Raw genomic sequence first — 21,377 nt, forward strand, 5'->3', positions numbered from 1 at the left:
TAGAAATTGACTATACCATTAGATCCGGAACGAAAAATTAGGCGAAATAGAGTATTCGTTTGTCAGTTTTGGAGACCGAATGACCAAGTTATAGTCGATCAAAACAATAGGCGAAATACCGATTTCGTCCTAACTTTTTATAAAAAAAAAAAAAAAAAAAAAAAATTAATTTTTTTTTTATATAACTCATCTTCCCCAACGCGTCATATGGCCGAGACATATAAAATGAAATTTTTTTTTTCTCTCCGATCTTCCACCTCAGATCTCTCGCAAACGGTCCACTTTCGACGATCGTCGCAGAAGAGAAAAAGGTCCGCAGCTACGTTCTCTACAAAACCCACCCAACCTTCTTCGTTTCACTTTCTATTTCACCCGATATCGTCAAAAATCAGCCGTTTTGGATACGAAAATTTCGAAACTTTGACCTCGGATTTCGTCCGTTTCGGGGTCAAATCGCTTTCCGACGTAGAAGGGAGAAACGCCCGCAGCCTCATTCTCTACATAACCCAACCAAATTCCTTCCGTTTTCTCGTATTTTTCACCCCGTATAGTCAAAAATCAGCCGTATTTTTATACGGAGATTTTCGTAACTTCGACCTCGATTTTCATCGGTTTCGGGGTCAAACCGCCTTTCGCCGTAGAAGGGAGAAGAGACGAGCACATCGAGATCTTCAAAACCACCAGGTCGATTTCAAAAATCAGCCGCTTCGAAGTTCGGTCCGTCTCGATTTCCGCGCTGATCGCCTCGATTTTCGCGCACACGCTTTGATCCTTTCGCCTAGAGATAGTAAGGAACTCTAAATTTCTATTAGTAATCGTAGATTGTGAAAATTGCATTTAGGATTTTATTGGAAAAATTTGGATGTATTTCCGAAATGTAGAATTCTTTTGTTATTTCAAAAATTCACGCCAGAAATTGCATGATTGATATGTTTAATTGTATTTTTAACAAATTATACGTGGGTAAGGTATTTTATTGGGTTATTTCTGTAAGTTGGGTCCTGTGCACTGCTCGGAATCCGTTTTAATATAAGTTTTGTATTTTTTTAAGGTTTTTGATAAAAATAAATTCTTTAGTTGGAAAATGTGATTTAATATTCAATGAACTCATATTGAGTTGATGAATATCAGAAAATGGATATTTTTATTGAAGAGATTGAAAATTGTAAAAATCGAAAAAAGAGAAAAAGGGTATGAAACGGTAAAATGTCAGAGTCACACCCGAGGGGTGATGTCTGCATTTTACGTTGTTGTGTTGTGTGTAGGTTGGTGAACAGATATCCAGGGATAATATTATTGGTTGCGTGTTTATTTCCTTTCTGTTAGCGCGAGGCGCTCTGTTATGTTATTTATTTTAGGCCGGTGGCCACACTTGCATGGTAGGAAACTGGATATCTATTCTCAACCTTGTATTGTTAATTTCTCTTTTGTTTTCAAATGAAAATAATATATATAAGTAGCTATTTTGTGAGCTGTTAAAGAGTTTGTGAATGCCTGAAGGGATAGTGCATCATATCATCCGGAGTGGTGTACTATCCTGGGATGTACGGTAGGGACCACCAAACTCATACGTGGTATGGGACGCGTATGAGAGTGGAGTCACAACTGGAATCCGGGTTTATTCCTCTCTATCTTTACCAGTGAACTTGTAATGTAAAGGTGGTCGTATACGAATGGTTTGTATCTTTGGGAATCACATGTACGCCTGATAGGCATAGACAAAGATGATTAGTCAGTGATCACTAACAATCTATAGTAGTCGAACGTTCTGACACATCGAAAAGAGACCCATTGCTTACGGTCACGTCAAACGGCCAGCCTGAGCCGGATAAATGGTCAACCAAACGTGGTAAGGGCAGCGACCGGCCACAAAATCAGGAACTAAAAGCCAGAAAGGAATTGTAACATCATGTCCCGACTGGGAGCGATCCAGTCGTGAATCCCAACTCTCTAATTCCAATACTCCACCATCGTGTATTATGTATCTGTTGCTTATTTTGATATATAAAATGAAATGCATGTTTATTGTTTCCATTTGATCAATTAGATTTGTATGAAAAGAGAATGTTATAGTGAGTACTGCTGATCGAGGTAATGTGAGTTTTAAAATGTTTAGTTGCTCATCCCTGGTTATATGTACCAGTTAATCGTAGTTTTCTTCTGTGAAATTTTGTTTATTTTAAAATGATTCAGTATGTTTATTCGTTCATGTTAGGAGAGGTTATTGGCAGAAATTGTTGCTTCCTTACTGGGTAACCATTGTTACTCACCCTTTCCTTCTCCATTTTTTTTAGTTTCAGATCTGAAGCTTGGCGAAACAAGTGTAGAACAAGAGCGAGGATCATCTGGTTGGTCAGATAGACAACCAGAGTCCGTCACCTGGTAAGTATTAGGGCTATACCCCTAGTGGTGTCAGTTTCTCCAGGTAGTGTTATGGATTCTGTCTTGAGTGTTAGGAATTATGTTAGAGTGAGGAATTTTGTATAATCCTGTATATAATTTTTCTTCTTCCGCACTCTGATCTATCGGACATTATTAGACGTATATAGGCTTCCGCTAGTATTATATTTTGTTTGTTATATGCAGGATTGTATGTCGTTTATCAGGTGCAGGTTGAATCGCCTTGGAATGCTAACATAAACAGAGGAGACCATGCCGAAATTTCGAGGTGCCACCTCGTACCTTGAAATCTGACATGGGGATTTGTGTTAGCGTTCGGCGGGGCGCCACAAATACACCCAATGTCCCACATATGTCTCTCTATGTTAAGGATTTCACTTATTTTCCTGGGCCTATGAATGCGGATATGTCGAGTGTACGAGATTGAACCCGGGATTATTGGCCTTAAAAAGGGGTTAGAGGTTGAGAAAAAGGTCTCTTTATAGGGGTTTTGCTTGGATCTTTGAATGCGGGTATCTCGAGTATATGAGATTGAACCTAGGGTTGGTGGGCTTAGAAAAGGCCTTGAATTGAAAGGGAGGTCTCTTTTTTGGGGGGCTTTTCTTAGACCTTTGAAAGCGAGTATCTCAAGTGTATGAGATTTTATCCATGATCATTGACCTTTGCTAAGGCCTTGAGATTGAAAAGATGGTCTCTTGTATGGGGGTTTTCCTAGACTTTTGAATGTAGGTATCTCAAGTGTATGAGACTCTAACCATGATCATCAACTTTTGCTAAGGCCTTGGACATGATTTATTTTAAACTTGGTTTGCGAGAAATGGAATCACTTTCTTTGGGTTTGGTCAAAACTTTGAAGATCACAAGAAGTTACGACTTAGACCCTATGGATTGGAATCACCAAAATGTGAGAAATAAGTAGGGATATTAGGAGATTTTCAACTTTCAATGACTTATACAAACTCGAGAAGGTAACGACCTCCTAAACTAGAAACACCTTAGAAAGATGGAGTTTGAACATATGAGAAAGCATTTGTCTTGAGGATCTCATGATAGCACAACTTAGACCTTGGGCATTAAATTGATCCAAAAGGTAAGTGAGGAATGGGGGCCTTGGGTTCTATTGGTGAATCGAAAGACTAGACCGAACTATAGAAGAAAAGTAAATCTTAACATAAGAAGCTAGGAAACTTGGGTATTGGAAACGTTTCCTAGGGATCTAGACCTTATCGATCGACTTGGACAAAATGTAGGCAGTGAGTGGTGCCTTAGGTTCCTTTGGAACAGTTGATTGATTTGGGTGTCCATGAGGACTCAACTCATGTTTTTCATGTATTAAGACTCCTCTTGGAGTCCGAGTCCTAATAAGATTGAGTCCCTATTCATATAAGAGACTGCAATCTTATTTCTTATATTTATATCCATAAATTGATAAGGATTGGGGACGTGAGACACACAACAAAAACACAAAGAATATCAGATTCTCTACATAATTTTCTTCTCTCTAAGAAGGCAAATTTATGGGTTTCTATCAAAAGACCCTAGCATTTAAGGCATGGAAACAACGACTGTTTTAGAAGCGTCGATGTGACGGGTATTTAGATTTTCGATTTCTGGCAATCGACTCAACGTGACATGACTCAAGGTTTGGATATTCGTTGCGACTAAAATGTACGCTTCCTAAAATTCTTATATTGGTATCAGAGTCAATTTATTTCGTGCTCCATTGTTCGAATAAAAACCCATATCGATTTTACTAAATCGAATAAAACCTAAGTTTTCATCAAACAAAAATTCGGGATTTTTTAATTGATTTTTGGGACATAAATTTAGTTTTTCCCTAAATCAATTTTGGACATAAACTAAGGGTTTTTTCTTTATCGATTTTGGACAAGAAATTTGGGGGTTTTTCTTCTCACCCTCATTAGACACATATAATACCCTTTTTTTTATTTTTTATTTCTATTACTTTTTGTTGAAGTTCAATATAAAAAAAATTGAGAAAGGGGAAAAAATCAGAAGAACGACATATAAAAAAATTAGAAAATGAGATTTAAAGGAACTCACCCAATCTGTCCCTCTGATCGAAGCTAAGGTGCGGCCATGGTTGTTGGTTCACCATCAAACTCTCATCCATTAGGGATTTGAATGGCTATGGCTCCATCTAGGGAGAGAAGAAGTCATGATGAGGTTGAAGATCTCAAAAACCCTTGTTTACCTATGACGGATTGAAATGGGTCAAAGTGGTGGAGCATGGGGTGGCCATGGCTGCTGCTTTGCCATGAAGCACTCCACATTTTTCTCTCCACTAATTGATCCCCCTTTCCTTTAGAATCTCCTAGATCCAAAGTGAAGAAGTCATTTTTTATAGGATTATTGGTCTTGTAAGAAGATATAAAGAACACTGAGTTCAATAGAACTCTATATTTGTTGAAATAATAAATAAGATTTTTAATATACAACGGTGATTATACAATTAAATTATACTGAGTTCAACAGAACTCTATATTTGTTGAAATAATGAATTGAAATAGGATTTTTAATATACAATGGTGGTAATATAATTAAATTGCACTGAATTCAAGAGAACTCTATATTTATTCAAATAATGAATTGAAATGGGTTTTTTAATATACAATAATAGGTTGTATAATTAAATAACATCAATTATTAAATATTTCACCATTTTTTTTATTTGGACTATTATTTGGTGTAGCTTTGGAGCATTCTGAGATTTTTTTTAATGCTAATCACTTTTCAAGGGATTGTATGAATATACTTTAAAATAAATAAAAATTACTTGCTAATAGTGTAGCACATACCATGCAAATGTGTATCATTATTGTTATATATATATATATGGGTCAGGTTCCGTAGACACATAAAGCTAGCTACTCATAAAGCTACAACGTTTTTGTCTTATATGGTGAAAAAGATTCGGAATAGGCTGATTTTTTGTGAGGATGATCTCTATGGTGAGGGAATCATCCATGCAAAAAATCATCACATTCCAAAACTTCTAATCCCATCAAAATTGATTTACAAAAATTGGACGGTCTAAAATTTTTCAACTTGTAAACATGGGTCTAGAAGTTGCATAATAGGCTGATTTTTGGCAAGGATGATCTCCTCGCCATAGAGATCATCCTCACAAAAAATCAGCCCATTCCAAAAAAAAATTCCCATATAAGACAAAACACGTTGTAGCTTTATGAGTAACTTTATGTGTATACGGATCCTAATCCTATATATATTTGTTTTTTTTTAATTTGTGCACATTTTTTGTATTTATACAGTAAATTGCAATGACATCTAAAAATATAGTAGTGGATTTAAATAAGGGAGAGAAACTGAATGATAATAATTATGACATTTGGCACCGTAAGATCTAGTATCTCTTATATGAGCAAGGGGTCCTGGATACTTTGACCATAGTTATAGACAGACTAGAAAAATGGACTTCTGTACAACACCGTCATAGCATGGACACATACCTGAATTGACAAAAATAAGATTGGTGCACTCGCTTTACTATGCTAAGTAGTATGCAAAATGATTTTATTAAAGAATTCGAGGGTTATCAAACAATCAAAGAAATGTGGGATGCTTTGAAGCTGTCTTTTGTGGGTACTTCAACAACCAGATTGTGCACATTGGCGCTAAAGTTTGACTCATATAAGAAGGATCTCAATGACACCATGGTCAAGCATTTTAGGAAAATGTCTCAAATGATACGCGATTTGAAAGTTGTTGGAAACATTCTGACAGATGGGTAATAAATCCTTGCTATCTTGAGATCTTTACCTGATTCTTAGGAGTAGATGAAACTCAATATGACGCACAATGAGAATATTACCAACTTCTTTTAGTTGTCGCTGAAAGCGTCCTCGATCCGTGAGGTGCGCGGATTCGCTTTTGACTCTTGAGGTTTGGGAATCGCCACCTAGTTATTACGGTCTAGGAACCGAATACTGACTCTAAACGGATAAAAAAACTGAATCCGGGGATCACATTACGGGGTTGGAAGGTGTTAGGCACCAACCCCGCCCGGCCAATGGCGGTCTCTACTTATCCCATATAAGACTACATTGTTAATGACAAAATCTAGATAAAAAATAACAGAAATTTTACCTTCAATACGCAAAGGTTCTATTCCCTCAGATCTGATGAAATTGCTCCTTGTACCGTACTCCTTGCTTTTTTCAATCTCCGAATCTGATTTCTGAACTCCGAGGCAAGGTATCTCCTTTTTGGATTTAGATTCTTCGAATTTATTATAGATTTTAGGGTGTTTTTGAAAGGCTTCTAGGTGTTCTTCAGGCTAAAATCGAAGTATGGGTGTTGGGTGAGGAGTTGGGACTTCAAAATTAGGGTTTTGGGGAGGTTGTGGAGGCTTCTTCACTTATTTTTTCTAGGGTTCTTTCTTTGATATGAAAATAAGGTGTGGAGGCTCCTATTTATAGAGTTTTTTTTAGAAGAATTAGGGTTTGATTAGGATTTGTTTTAGGGTTTTAATTAGGGTTTTGACTTTGATCTTATGAGATTGACTTAGTCTTTAGGGTTTTGACTTTAGTCTTATGAGATTGACTTGATTAGTTTAGATTAGGATTTTGATTTAGGGTTTTGACTTTAGTCTTATGCGATTGACTTGATTAGTTTAGATTAGGGTTTTGACTTTAGTCTCATGAGATTGACTTTAATACTTTGAGTTTAGTCTTTCTTGGTTGACTTTTAATATCTTGACTTTAGCCTTACTTGATTGACTTAGTCTTACTTGATTGAATTTAATTTTTGGAGAACTCCCTTTTATTATATCTTTAATTCTTTGGGCCCTCAGATGGAGGGGTCTTTGAATAAATATCTTAGCAACCATCAACAATTTTGCTTGAAAGCTTGATTGATTAATTTTTTGGATAAAATTTTTAAATTAATTTTATTAATGTTTCTTTTTATATTATTTAATGGTTTATTTATTAATTTTAAAATTTTTAATTATTAAAATTATAAAATTATCATTTTGCCATTGGAGATGATTTTTTACGTTTTAAGTCATTTTTTAATGTTTCAGGATGTTTTGGAATCAGTTTTTCATAAGGAATTCAGTGAGAATATTGGATTTTGTCATTTATGATTTTTTTGTATGAAATGGTCGTAAACTTTATGAGGGGTATTTTCATAATTTTGTCGAATTCTGTGAAAATTAGCAAAATGATTTATTTGATTTCGATTTGTTATTTTACGTGTTTGAATGAGTTTTCCTAAGTGTAACGTAGGCTCTAAGGATGTTTTAAGGTAAGGGGTATTTTGATAATTTGGTCATTTTTTAGTGATTTTTATCGTAAAACTTCTTTTTATCTATAAGATGATGATTTTTATGTTTCTGGGGTCGTGTTTTCCTAGCGTAGCATGGTTTCTAAGGTTTTGTCAGTTCGAGATACCTCATCCGGATTTCTAAAACATATCTAGTAACAAAATAAAGCATTGGAATAGACATCTATCATTGGGAATCGTTGCAATCGGGTTGACGAGTTGGTTAATCAGGTGAGTGCAAAAATGGGGTGTCTACAGATGCCTCTCTTTGACAGAGGGTTGAAGCAAGCTAGATCACAAATCTATTTTGCTTGATAGTGCAATATCCGAGTGCCAAAGCTAGTGACAGTTCATTTTGCAGCCTGGATCCTTGAGGGTAAAACTCTCCTCGAACTAAAAAATGTCAGGTCCTTGAGCCTGAGCTCTCATTGGTAGTGTCAGATCCTTGAATTTTAGAAAATTCTTCTTGAATGATGTAACAACTGTGCAAGTGTGTGGACTTCAAATCTGAGATAGATTTCAAAGAGTTTGAGTAAAATCTGAGCACAAAATGAATATAAATTGAGCTAAACTGAACATAAACTGAGCATAATTCCGAGAAACCCTCCGCAGTATCTGAGCATAGTTCCAAGAAAACCCTCGGCGGCATCTGATCATAATTTTGAGAAAACCCTCGACGGCATCTGAGCATAATTTCGAGAAAACCCTCGGCGGTAACTGAGCATAATTTCGAAAAAACCCTCGGCGGCATCTGAGTATAATTCCGAGAAAACCCTCGGCGGTAACTGAGCATAATTCCGAGAAAGCCCTAGACGGCATCTGAGCATAGTTCTGAGAAAACCCTCAGCGGTAACTAGCATAATTCGGAGAAAACCCTCGGCGGCATCTGAGCATAATTCCGAGAAAACCCTCGATGGTAACTAAACATAATTTCGAGAAAATCCTCGACGGCATCTGAGCATAATTCGGAGAAAACCATCGGCGGCATCTGAGCATAGTTTCGAGAAAACCCTCGGCGGTAATTGAGCATAATTCCGAGAAACCCTCGGCGGCATCTGAGCATCATTCCGAGAAAACCCTCGACGACATCTGAACATAGTTCCGAGAAAACCCTCGGTGGTAACTGAGCATAATTCCGAGAAAACCCTCAGCGGCATCTAAGCATAATTCCGAGAAAACCCTCGGCGGTAACTGAGCATAATTCCGAGAAACCCTCAACGGCATCTGAGCATAGTTCCGAGAAAACCCTCGGCTGTAACTGAACATAATTTAGAGAAAACCCTCGGCGACATCTGAGTATAATTCTGAGAAAACCCTCGGTGGTAACTGAGCATAATTTCGAGAAAACCCTCGACGACATCTGAGCATAGTTCCGAGAAAACTCTCGGCGGTAACTGAGCATAATTCCGAGAAAACCCTTGTCGGCATCTGAGCATAATTCCGAGAAAACCCTAGGTGGTAACTGAGCATAATTCCAAGAAAACCCTCGACGGCATATGAGCATAGTTCCCTAGATGGTAACTGAGCATAATTCCGAGAAATCCTCGGCGGTAATTGGCTAAGTAAAACTAAGAATGAAGGAATAAATCTGGGAAAGAAACGATTGAAAATGAATCTGGAAAAGAGTGATCGAATCTGGGAATGCCCTCTCTCCTATTCCAAATTTGAGATCCAAAATGCTTTTGTTTGAACCTCAAGGTTTTATCCAAAAGTTTTATGAATTTAAAACCTGAGTTTTTATTTCTTTTGAACCTCAAGGGTTTTTCGAAAAACTGTTATCAAGAGGGTAACCTTAAGTTTGGGCTTCCCATTATCTTTTAGGATTAACATTGCTTAAACATAAAATGCCCCTGGTTTGATAACAAATATGGCACTGGAGATAATTGAATAAAAAAAAAAAAAATACTCCTAGTATAAGGGGAAACTACATATTTAAAGGAAAAAAGAAAATGCCCCTTGTATGAAGGTTTGAAATATTTGATTACCATAAGTGCAATAAAGATCTAACTTTTAATTTTGATTAATTTTATTAAAGATTTTGAGTCAGGCTCAAGATAACAAAATATTTTCTTTTGAGACTCATCATAGAATTCACCCTTCTCTCCATTGGTTCACTTGGGGAAGTAAGAATTTTCAGATCGATCGTAGACAAGATATTTGTGGCTTCTGAGTCTATGCTTGATTTAAGCTAAGTATTGAACTTGATTATTTGGACTTCTGATGTTTCAGCTCCGACCGCTTTCAGCTTGGGATTTTCTTCTATTTTTCTTTGTTGCTCTAACTTTTACCTAGATCGCCTTTTTAGGTTTTCGATCTAGTGAGCTTCTTTTTTTTTTCTTGGCTCTGATTATTGTCAAAGTTGTTCTTTCAGATTTTCAACCTTGCGAGCTTTCCTTAATTTTTGCCTAAGTTGTCCTTTTCGAATTTTCAACTTAGCAGGCTTCATCATTTTTTTTATCTTTTTATTCTCCTCTGAACTTCTAAAGTTATTGTCTGATCATGCTTTGCTATCTTCCTTGACTTTTCGTACAGTACTTAGGAAGACTTTTATAGGTAAGCTTAGGACTGGGTATAAAAAGAAAGGAATTTTGAGGCTCATAAACCCAAATGCCCCTTGTGTGGTATTTCATTTAAAATTTTTTCTTGGATTTTCTTCCCCATTTTCGATGATATTTCTTAAAATATTTTTTTTTGTCGGGGAATCTATTATTTTATTTTGATGTGGTCGGGCTTGAAGTAACTTCACAAGTTGCCTACGTACCCCAGAATTTTGGGATCAGACCAAGACGTAGTTCGAATCTTCCCTCCCCTAGGTTAGGTGATCGGGCTGAGAAAGAAAAAGGCATAATTTTTTTTTTGAAAATGCTACAAAGGGGTAGAGAAAGGAGATAATGAACTAGGTAATAGGAAAATTGATTCGGTCAAAAATGACCTCCTTAAATGTAGTACCGTTTGATTTGGTCAAGGTTGGTTGGTTCTGATAACTCGATTCCATCATGATCTTGAAACCTGACAGCTTTTCCTGGTAATATTTCCTTGATGATGAACGGATCTTCCCAATTTGATTTGAACTTCCCTCTAGGGTCAAAGATAGGTGTCCGATTATCTTTGAGTATTAAATCCCCGACTTGTAAGTGACGGGCCTTGATCTTTTTATCAAATGAACGAGCGACTCTTCTTTGATAAGCTTGCACGTGATACAAAGTTCTCAGTCATTTTTCTTCGATCAAATTCAATTCTTCATACCGTTGGCGAATCCAATCTGTTTCTGACAACTGACTTTCCAACAAGACCCTGAGAGATGGAATTTTCATTTCAACTGGCAAGACCGCTTCCATGCCATACACTAAGGAGTAAGGAGTAGCTCCAGTAGAGGATCGAATTGAAGTTCAATATGCCCATAGTGCAAATGACAGTTTTTCAGATCAATCTCGATGTGATTGACACATTTTCCTGATGATAGTCTTAAGATTTTTATTAGCTGCTTCGACTGCTCCATTAGTTTGAGGGCGGTAAGGAGATGATTTGTTGTGTGAGATTTTGAACTTTGAATACAAAGTAATAACCTCAGCTTTGAAATGTGACCCGTTATCATAAATTAGTTCCAAAGGTACCCCGTACCAGCTGATGATGTTCGTTTGGATAAACTTTGCAACTCGAGACGCAGTGAGGACAACATAAAAGGCAGCTTCGACCCACTTAGTAAAATAATCGATAACAACTAAAATGTATTCATGCCCGTTTGATGCTTTAGGCGATATTTTACCAATAATGTCAATTCCCTAAACTGAGAATGGTCATGGTGAAGTTAGGCTAACTAATTGAGAAGGTGGCACATGGATGAGATTTGTATGTATTTGGCATTTGTGGCAGGTCTTGACCATGTGATGACAATCTATTTCTATCGTAGGCCAGTAGTACCCTTGTCCAATAATTTTCTTAGCTAACATTTTTCCACTCATGTGAGGGCCACATTCTCCTGAATGTAGTTCAACCATTATCTGTTCAGCTTGATCTTCATCGACGCATGACAAATGAATCCCATCATAAGACCTTTTATATAAACTTCCTGCGCACAGGATGAATTGAGATGCTAATCTTAATAGGGTTTGTAGGTCCTTCCTTGATGTTTTTTCTGGGAATTCTTATTTTTTCAACACCTTTTTAATGTTTGTATACCACGGCTTTCCATCAGATAGTCGAGTAGCAATATTGATTTGATAGCAATATGCAGGTTTGTCTTTGACTTCGACAGTGATCGACCTCAATTCCATGCCAATGGGCAAATGGATCATTGAAGATAGAGTGGCTAACGAGTCAGCAAATCTATTATCTTCCCTTGACACGTGTTGGAACAGAATATCTTCAAACTTACTCACTAGGTTTAACAAATACTCATGATAAGGCTTCAACTTTTCGTCCTAGTCTTCCATTCTTCCAATGACTGGTGTATGACCAAAGCTGAATCCCCAAAAACTTCGATTTCTGTAATGCCCATATTCAAAGCAGCTTCAAGTCCAGCGATGCATGCCTCATATTCGACTGTGTTATTGGTGTTAGAGAAAGCTAACTTAATAACGATCGGAATGTGGCATCTTTCCGGAGAAAACAGGACTGCCCCTATTCCAAACCCATTTTGATTGGTGACTCCATCAAAATACAATTGCCATGTTTGGTTCTAAGGCTCTTCTTCAACATGCAAGATGTTCTCATCTGGGAACTGATCAACATGCCTTATTCCTTCTACTACCGGGTGATCTGCCAAGTATTCTGCCACAGCTCTCTCCTTGATAGATTTCTGTGTAACGTGCGTGATGTCAAACTCTGATAACAATAATAACCATCGTGCGATTCTCCCTATCAGTGCCAGTTTCTCGAAAAGATACTTGAGATGATCCATCAGAAATAACAAGATAATTGAATGAGATAACATATAGTGTCGAAGTCTCTGAGTAACTCATACTAGTGCCAAGCAAGTTTTTTTAGGGTTGAATACTTTCGTTCATACTCTAACGTCTTCTTATTGATGTAGTAGATAGCCCTTTCTTTGCGAGTATCTTTGTCATACTGTGCAAGCATACATCCCATAGCTTCTTCTGTGACTGATAGATAATGAAGAAGTGGTTCACCCGGTGTGGGTGGAACCAAAATAGGTGGATTCAAGAGATACTCCTTGACTTGGGTGAAGGCCTTTAGACATTGCTCATCCAAACTGTTGGTTCATTCTTCTTGAGAAGCTTAAAAATAGGATCACAGACGTTGGTGAGTTGGGCGATGAATCTGCTGACATACTGGATTCTGCTTAAAAAACATCGAATTTGCTTTTCAATTTTCGGTGGTGGCATCTCTTGGATAGCTTTAATCTTCACAAGGTCTACTTCGATCCCTCTTTGACTGACCACAAATCCCAATAATTTTCCAGAAGTTACTCCAAATACATATTTCTGAGGGTTGAGGCGGAATTTGTACTTTTGAATCATTGTGAGAAAATTTTCTAACACAGCAACGTGCCCCAGTCGTTCTTTAGATTTGACTATCATATCATCTACATAGACTTCGACTTCCTTGTGTATCATGTCATGTAGTAGAGTCGTAGCTGCTCTTTGATAGGTGACTCCGGCATTCTTCAAACCAAAAGGCATAACCTTGTAGCAAAAGGTTCCCCACTGTGTGATGAACGACATTTTTTGCATATCCTGAGGATCCATTTTTATCTGATTGTATCCTGGAAAGCCATCCATGAAGGACAATAAAGCGTGTCCTGCTGTACTATTTACTAGAACATCTGTATGTGGTAAAGGAAAACTGTCTTTTGGGCTTGCTTTGTTTAGGTCTCTGAAGTCTACACACATTCTGACTTTTCCATCCTGTTTAGGCACCGGGATGACATTGGCAATCCACTCAGGGTATTCTACTACTTCCAAAAATCCAGCGTTAATTTACTTCGTAACTTCTTCTTTAATTTTCAGAGTCCATTATGACTTTATACGTCGAAGTTTTTGTTTAATGGGTTGAGTATCCGGATATAACGGAATCCGATGTTGAATAATGTCTGTGCTTATTCCCGGCATATCCTCGTAAGATCACGCGAACACGTCTTTGAACTTTCTGAGCAAGTCTACTATCCCTTTGCGTTCATCAGGGGATAATGTGATCCCAATCCGAATCTCTTGAGGACTTTATTTTGTTTCGAGGTTGATAACCTCTACTTCCTCCGTTAGAGGTTGAGTCTGACGTTCATTTTCTTGTTCAAGTAATTTGATTATTTCAGGGGGAGGTTCTTCATCAGAAGATTCTCCCTTCGAAGTCAGATTATTAGTTAAATTATTATTGCGCTCAGGGTAATCAAAAATTTCTTTCATTTCATTGAAAAGAGATGGGGTAACAAGACTCATTGTAGACTTGACAAACTCACTTGACTCGGCAGGAAAAATAGACTCATTAGAAATAACAGACTCAGCAGAAACAACTAACTTATTCGACTCAACGAAAATAATCGACTCAACTGGCATGTCAGACTGAACAGGACTAAGGGGACTGACAGACCCAGTCTTGACATGCAACACAGGACTAATTACATGATATCTAGAGAGACACCCTATAGTGGGTTTGATTGCAGACTAAGGATTTGGGATCCCCTTCTCAATTGACAATACCAAGACACTATGATCTTTAATAAATAACTGGTCAATGTTAAGGGAGTCTAGATTGAGCTGTCAGTCTTCAATTTTCTTCTCTTCAACTTCTGTGCTTGCTTCTTTTTCAGGCCAATTCATACCAAAAAAGATCTCAAACCCCGGCAGATGAGTACCTGTGATGTGGTCAATGAATGGCTCTGGGAACCCACAGTAACGAAAATCTTCTCCTTCCTTTGCGAAATAGCCATTAAGGGTCTTACGATAGGGCTTCATTTTAATGAGATTCGTAGTGCGTCTTTGCCTTTTTACAATTGCCTTGTCCCATTTTGTCTTCCAGTATTGGGTCCAATCTTCCTTAGTAGGCTTATATCCTAGCCCGAATGTGCGATGACCTCTTTAATCACTAGTGCCTCTTTAATACCTTGCTGCTTGCGACCTAAGCCCATACTAGGGAAAAATCTCATTTTCTTGAATATATTGGCCATGTAGCAGTTAGAAGTATTTTTCATTGGAAAATATTCTTTCATTGCTTGATCCTATTAAACTGAGCATATCTTTTCAAACTCGAAACCACTGAGCTTTACTCCCTGTTGTTCTGGCTGAATCTCAAGCAACGGCTCATCCTTAGCTTCAGTATTGTTTATAATCCCTATAATTTCAGCATCTCCATGGAGAGTAATCACTAGCCCATCTTCAATAAACTTGACCTTCTGGTGCAGCGTGGAAGGGATAGTTTTGATCTGGTGTAACCATGGCCTCCCTTAACAGTAAATTGAAAGAAGATTGGATATCGATAACCTGAAATTCCACAGGAAATTCAACTATGCCTGTGGACAATTGAAGATGCAAAATTTTCAGTACATCCCTTTTGGTATTATCATAGGTCCTAACCCCTTGATTAGTGGGCTTGAGATCTTCACTTTTAAACCCAAGGCAAGTGGCGGTCTTCAAAGGGCAAACATTCAATGTACTCCCATTATCGATCAATACTAGAGGTACCCTCATCCTGTTACAATCAACTGTGATGTGCAATGGCTTAGTGTGGCTTGCTCTTTCTTTTGGGAGATCTAAGTTTGAGAAGGATAAGATATTCTTCACGTAAGTCGTCCCTACTATGTTGGCCAGCTGATCTGGAAAAGTATCAAGGGAAACTTGGGCTGTACTTAATGCTTTGAGAACAGCCTCCCTATGGGTAATGGAAGCCATAAGAAAATCCCAAACTGAGATATTAGCTCCTGATTTCTTCAATTTCTTGATCACGGAGTTATCTTCTTCGATATTTTTGTTGATAGGATCTTTTCTTTTTTTTTTTTGCCAGGGCTGCCGGATTATCAACACAAAGTTCTTATGGCTTAAAAACTCTTCCTCCTCGAGTCATATGTCTAACTTCATCACAGGAGAGGGAGAAAGGCTCATCTTCTTCGATTAACAAGTATGGGTCTTCATTTGTCAAAGATACTGGGTTTTTTGGGTTCATCTGAGCCAACAGGTAACTAGTGAATGCAGGGCTACTGTAGTGAGGCGAGGATAAACAATATGTATTATCTGAGGTTAAATCAAATGGTTCATAGTTTGTGGTGAAAAATATCATTAGTGAAGGCTATCCTAGCAAGGGGGTAACTAAGCGGTTTGACTTGGATGAGATGGACAAGAGAGACATGATCGAATGGCAATGGTGTGTGAGAAACCATATTCAGGGTTGGTGGAGGTTGATAGGTAGGTAGTGGATTAGTGGTGACATTTGATGGGTTAGGGATTGTGATCTTTTTGTTATCAATAAGGTTTCGAATGGCATGGCGCAAGGTGATACATCGATCTGTGTGATGACCAGGATTTTGATGGAACTTGTAGAACGAGTTAGAATTGTGTCCAGCTGGCAAGGGATTAGGTAAAGGTCGGGGTTGGATAGGGGTAAGAAGCCCTTTTTTCACCAATTTGTGAAAAGCTACAGTGAGACTCATCCCTAGATTAGTAAATTGACCCGAAGTTCGAGGTTGACTTGGATGAGCCTGGTTATTAGTTCGGACTGGGGGTTGAGTTGGGGTAGCTGACTTGTTGGCTATGTAGACATGGTTGGTACTAGGTTTGTGAACATAGGGTTTCTTAGGCTTGTTATCTGAGGGGTTAGAGAGAACCCCAGAGGCAAAAATGTTCTCGAGTTGGCTTCCAACTTGTAACAAAGACTCAAAAGTAGGGAGATATTGGGCCACTAAGTGTTGAGCATATCCTTGTGAGAGGTTCTTTAGGATAATTGCTACTTGTTCCTTCTTCGAAGGTCTATCCCACATTTGGGCAGCTTTAGCCCTCCAGCGACCAATGAAATCAGTGAATGTCTCCCCATTTTTCTACTTAGTTGCCTCCAAATCTCTTCTTGAAGTCTCAATCTCGGTATTGTACTTATACTGATGCCAGAAGGCATTTGACATGCTCTCCCAAGTGCCCACAGTAACTGGATCTTGAGACATTAGCCAGCGTAGTGCTGATCCTGATAAAGTTCTCTGAAACAACATCATATGTTCATCGCTGAGCCCTATAGTGCCCATGTTAGTTATATACACCTTAAGATGTGTTTTTTACATACCCTATACCACTAAACTTGTCCATTTTCGGCATCACAAACTTCTTGGGCAAATGGATTCTAGGGATACGGTTCAGAGTTTCAATGCCTGTTGCAATTTCATCAATACCCTTTATACTCTTCATAACCGACTCTAATTGAGACATTCTGTTAGCTAACATTAGATTTTCATCAACATACTCTTCGTCTCCGTCGAGTTCGAAGACTTCACGTGGGCGTTTCTCTTCTGCCTTCTTTCCTTTTGGGTCATCTAGGGGATTGTCCATTGATTCCGAGGTCTGTTCTAACACTTCTACTTTGCCTTTTATACTGTTGATATCATTGGCAAAGGCTGCAAAGATTTTACGGATCTCTGTGAGTTCAGATTCTGAAGCCATCTCTGCTTGTTGACTTGGTACTATAGCTCGTTCTAACCGACTGGACTTACGACTCCAACTATGAGGTGGACGCTTGAGTTTGGGTACAATGATAATCCTTTATGACCCCATCAAAGGTAGATTTAGTCAATTTCAGTATTACCCTCTTGATAACATTTTAAAGAATCACTTTATTGTGGTTTGTGCACCAATCCATTAATTAATCCATTCACACAATGAACATTCAAAGAAGAAATAAATATTTATTTGAAAGAAAAAAAATAGCTTTATTGAAAATGATTGACAAAGAAATGTTCTCATTAAAAACAAATTTGACTTGAACTATTTTTACATGAACGCTTGGCTTTGTCTTGATGGTCATCAGGATTGCTGTCAGGCTTGACCCTCTTGGCTCTAACAACTAGCTCTTTGAATTCTGCTGGTCCGTCTGGATACCCTAAGGTGCACTTGTTCAAAGCTTTCTCAATGAGGTGTACTAACTTTTCAGTCAAAGGCTCGGGGGGAAAGAAAGCTGTGCTGAGGTAAAGATAACTCTATAGGTACGTCGTACTATTTTGGGATCAGATTAGGATGGTAAAAAGATGTCTCAGGGGGAAAAAAAGCTTTGCTGAGGTACAAATAACTCTATAGGTACGTCGTACTGTTTTGGGATCAAATTAGGATGGTAAAAAGATGTTTCTTCTAAACCGATCAGACAGACATAGTAGGATCCTTTGGTTCCTAGAATATGGGGATCAGTCATCCACCAAGGGCATCTAAAATCGATATGACAGGCAAGGCGAGAGTCTAACCATTTGCTCCAAGCTTTGATTGAGTTGTGACGTACTAACAGATTTCTCTTGAAAAAGTGTTCTAGCGCATATTCGAGGTTTGAGGGAACATCTACGATTTTGAGATGATCACAAAGCCACATATAGAGTAAGTAGGGACTTCCTTTGAAGCTTTCCCGCTCATCATTTTTTATGACATCTAAACCTGAGAAAGTTTCAGCTAGGATAAGAGGTACCGGGTTGGCTTTCCTTAAGAGTTGAGAGGTTATATCTATGAAAGACTCAAGGATAGTTTGGCCATCACTATTGGAGGTCAGTATGTATTGGGCTAGGATTCTTAGACACAATCGATAATCTCTAGTAGCTCGCCAGACTTCGGGTTATACATTGATAAGGTGACTACGGGAGCGATATGGGCCTAGTAAAGGTACTAAGTCCAATATCCCGTTATGGACTAAGGCCTTAACTTCTTCCTTGGAAATGTTCAGTCATGTGGCGAGGTCACTAGAATATCCGATCTTCAATGAGGGCCTGACTAGAGGTCTTGAAGTGGATATCCCCATGATGCCACAATAATCCTCGTGAGTGGGGCACAAGTGCATATACCCCATATGGAATATATGAAGATAGGGGTTCCATCGCTTAGCCATATCACGTAAGAGGTTCCAGTCTATCTCAAACTCGTAGAAGTAGAGAGCACTCCTCAACATGAATCTCCTAAAATTGATCTTCTCTACAGGATGCATCCCTACGACGGTTATTTTGACTAACTGATCGATTGGGTTATCGCCTGCGACTAGCATCTTGACACAAAAGGGTATTTTAGTACTCTTCCAAGGTCCATGTAAAATATCAATTTTCTCTTTATTTTCTTTTAGAAAATATTTTCCTTTCAGAAAACCTTGTTCTTATGGAAAATATTTTTTTTTTGAAAATATTTTTTTTTTGAAAATATTTTTTTCTAAAGAACACTTCTTTTGGAAAACATTCTTCTCTAGAAAATATTTTCTTTCTATAAACTAGTTTTTCTTCGAAAATTTGATTTTCATTTGGATTTAAATGGCCTGGTCCATTATGATTGTTAGATTGGGATGGACTGGGTCATTATTATAAAAGAATGGATTCTTTATTGGGTCGGTGCACCCATTTTAATCAGTTAAAAGAAAAACTTTAATCCTTGAGGACAGCCATACATTTTGATCTTATCATCCACATCATTCACATCAATCACAAAGTCTCATAAGATTCCATTCAATGAACAACCCGGGAATACCCACGATAAATTCGAGTCGTGACCTACAAGAAAAGTTTCTAGACTCTAAGCTTACTATGTGCAATGCATTTTTATTTGGCCACCCTTGCCCAAGCACACCTATATACCTCTCGATACGTGGTGACTTGGTTTGATATACCGTATAAGTGATAATCTAAAATCTCAACTCATTTATCTGAAGCCAAAAACAACTAGTTTGATCTCCAGTTGAGAGGTGGCGCACAATGTTAAGCAAGGGCCTACTTGAATGCCTCTCGTTTAGAATAGACATAGTCTATCCCTCTCGTACAGTAGGGTACAACGGGGCAAGATCTTGCTTAGGCACCGATTTTGACCAAGAAGTGCGATTGATATACTTAGATTATCTTTTACATACCTATGGGTATGAGTCAAGAGTTGTAGCTTTCATAAATGGTTTGGCATACCACGAGGGGACCGACCACGTACTAGTACTACGTTGGCAATCGGGACATGTGACTGTGTGGCTCACAATAGGTCAAAGGCTTAGGTTGCTTCAGCTTGGGTGCATCAATGTACCTCTCAGAATCACCTGATCAAACGGTATTGATGCCCTAGTTTGATATACCCTAAGGTACGTGACTGGAGTTGTGGTTTTCATGAATGACGTCGCATCTCCGAAGAGACCGGGCCACGCACTAGTGTCACGTTGGCTATATAGGACATGTAAGTGTGCAAAATAGTAAACGTGTATGTGGTGTGCCCGGGGCCTTTTTTAAACAAATGGGCCGATTGGCCCAATCAATCCAATCATTATAACATGAGTTACACGAATATTTAATCGAAATAAACACTATCCCAATCACATGAATATTTAATTAAGATCAACACCATTCGAATCACATGATTAAAGATAAGCATATCAAGCATATATCCATGTTAGAAGCAAACATTTAATCCGAAATATTTATTTATGTGTTTCAATCAAGGGTCATTTTGGATGGTCCAAAATAGTTCAGAATTTTAAAGCACAATGGATTGAGGATCAATGGATAATCGTTAGCATGGAGATCTAAAATCAAATAATTCCTTTTTTTTTTTAAATCCTAAAAATTTAACCCATAAGTGGATCGTTATTGACACATCATCTTTTGCTAGTGTCACCCCAATTTTCATGTAAATCAATGACTAAGTATCATAATCAAGACGACATTAGCATAATTGGTGTGTTGATAACACTTCACAAGGAATCCATAATCATTCTCTATTCAATCAGAGTGTGGGCTGTTAGTTTTTAATTCTAAGTATCATGAAAAACGAGGAGAGAAAAAAAAACAATCACTTAATTCGTGAACAACAAAGTAAAATCGAGCATACTTACCCATTTAATTCTCTAAAAACAATCGGGCGTAAATTCCACTTTTGATTTCATCCAAAACAAATATCCATAGAATCCGACTGAGACGAATCAGTTAATTAATCAACAAAATCTGCAGTTATTTTTTTTTTTGAAGCAAAACATTGAAAGGCTTTTTTGAAGTTCAAACCCAGCCGATTGGTGAAATTTGGATGAGCATCGATGATCATTTAAAAAAAAAACAGCAAGTCAATCAAGAAGAAAGATTTGCAGAAACTCTCACAACCCGAAATATCAATGGCTGATTTTTGGATTAAATGAACCTGCAATTTGATCGATTGAAGCAACGAAAATACCGATCGGCCTGATCACCGAAGTTCAAACTCTCTTAAAGTATGATTAGGAATTAAATCGGAATGTATTTCTGTTCGATCTCATTCGCAAATTGAATTTATCACGGTCTGAACCAGCAAATAAGGAATTTTCTTTTCAACGAAGCAGAAGAAAAAAAAAACAAAAACCAATTTACTCCTAATGAAAATCCTTTAATTCGAGTCGGTGTTTTTTTTTTTTTTTTAAAATTTTTTTTATTTTGAATCAAAAGGAATCAACGATTTTACTTGATATTAACACTAATTGGGTTGAGGTTTCAGTCGATGTAACAGAGAGATGAGTCTGTTTTCTGTTAAAAACGATGAACTCAAGTGATTCAATCATCT

At 37.8% G+C, this 21,377-nt stretch overlaps 1 long non-coding RNA gene across 1 annotated transcript; it reads left to right on the forward strand.

Annotated features, from left to right (window-relative positions):
* The first annotated feature begins 449 nt into the window (after positions 1–449).
* LOC147393141 (uncharacterized) lies at positions 450–2,579 on the forward strand. Its single transcript, XR_015182286.1, has 2 exons — positions 450–787; positions 2,295–2,579. It is a non-coding gene; the product is annotated as an uncharacterized LOC147393141 (long non-coding RNA).
* Positions 2,580–21,377: the final 18,798 nt, after the last annotated feature.

This window comes from Akebia trifoliata, chromosome 10 (genome assembly GCF_017979445.1).
Source record: "Akebia trifoliata isolate Shusen 1 chromosome 10, ASM1797944v1, whole genome shotgun sequence".
Taxonomy (NCBI): Eukaryota; Viridiplantae; Streptophyta; class Magnoliopsida; order Ranunculales; family Lardizabalaceae; genus Akebia; species Akebia trifoliata.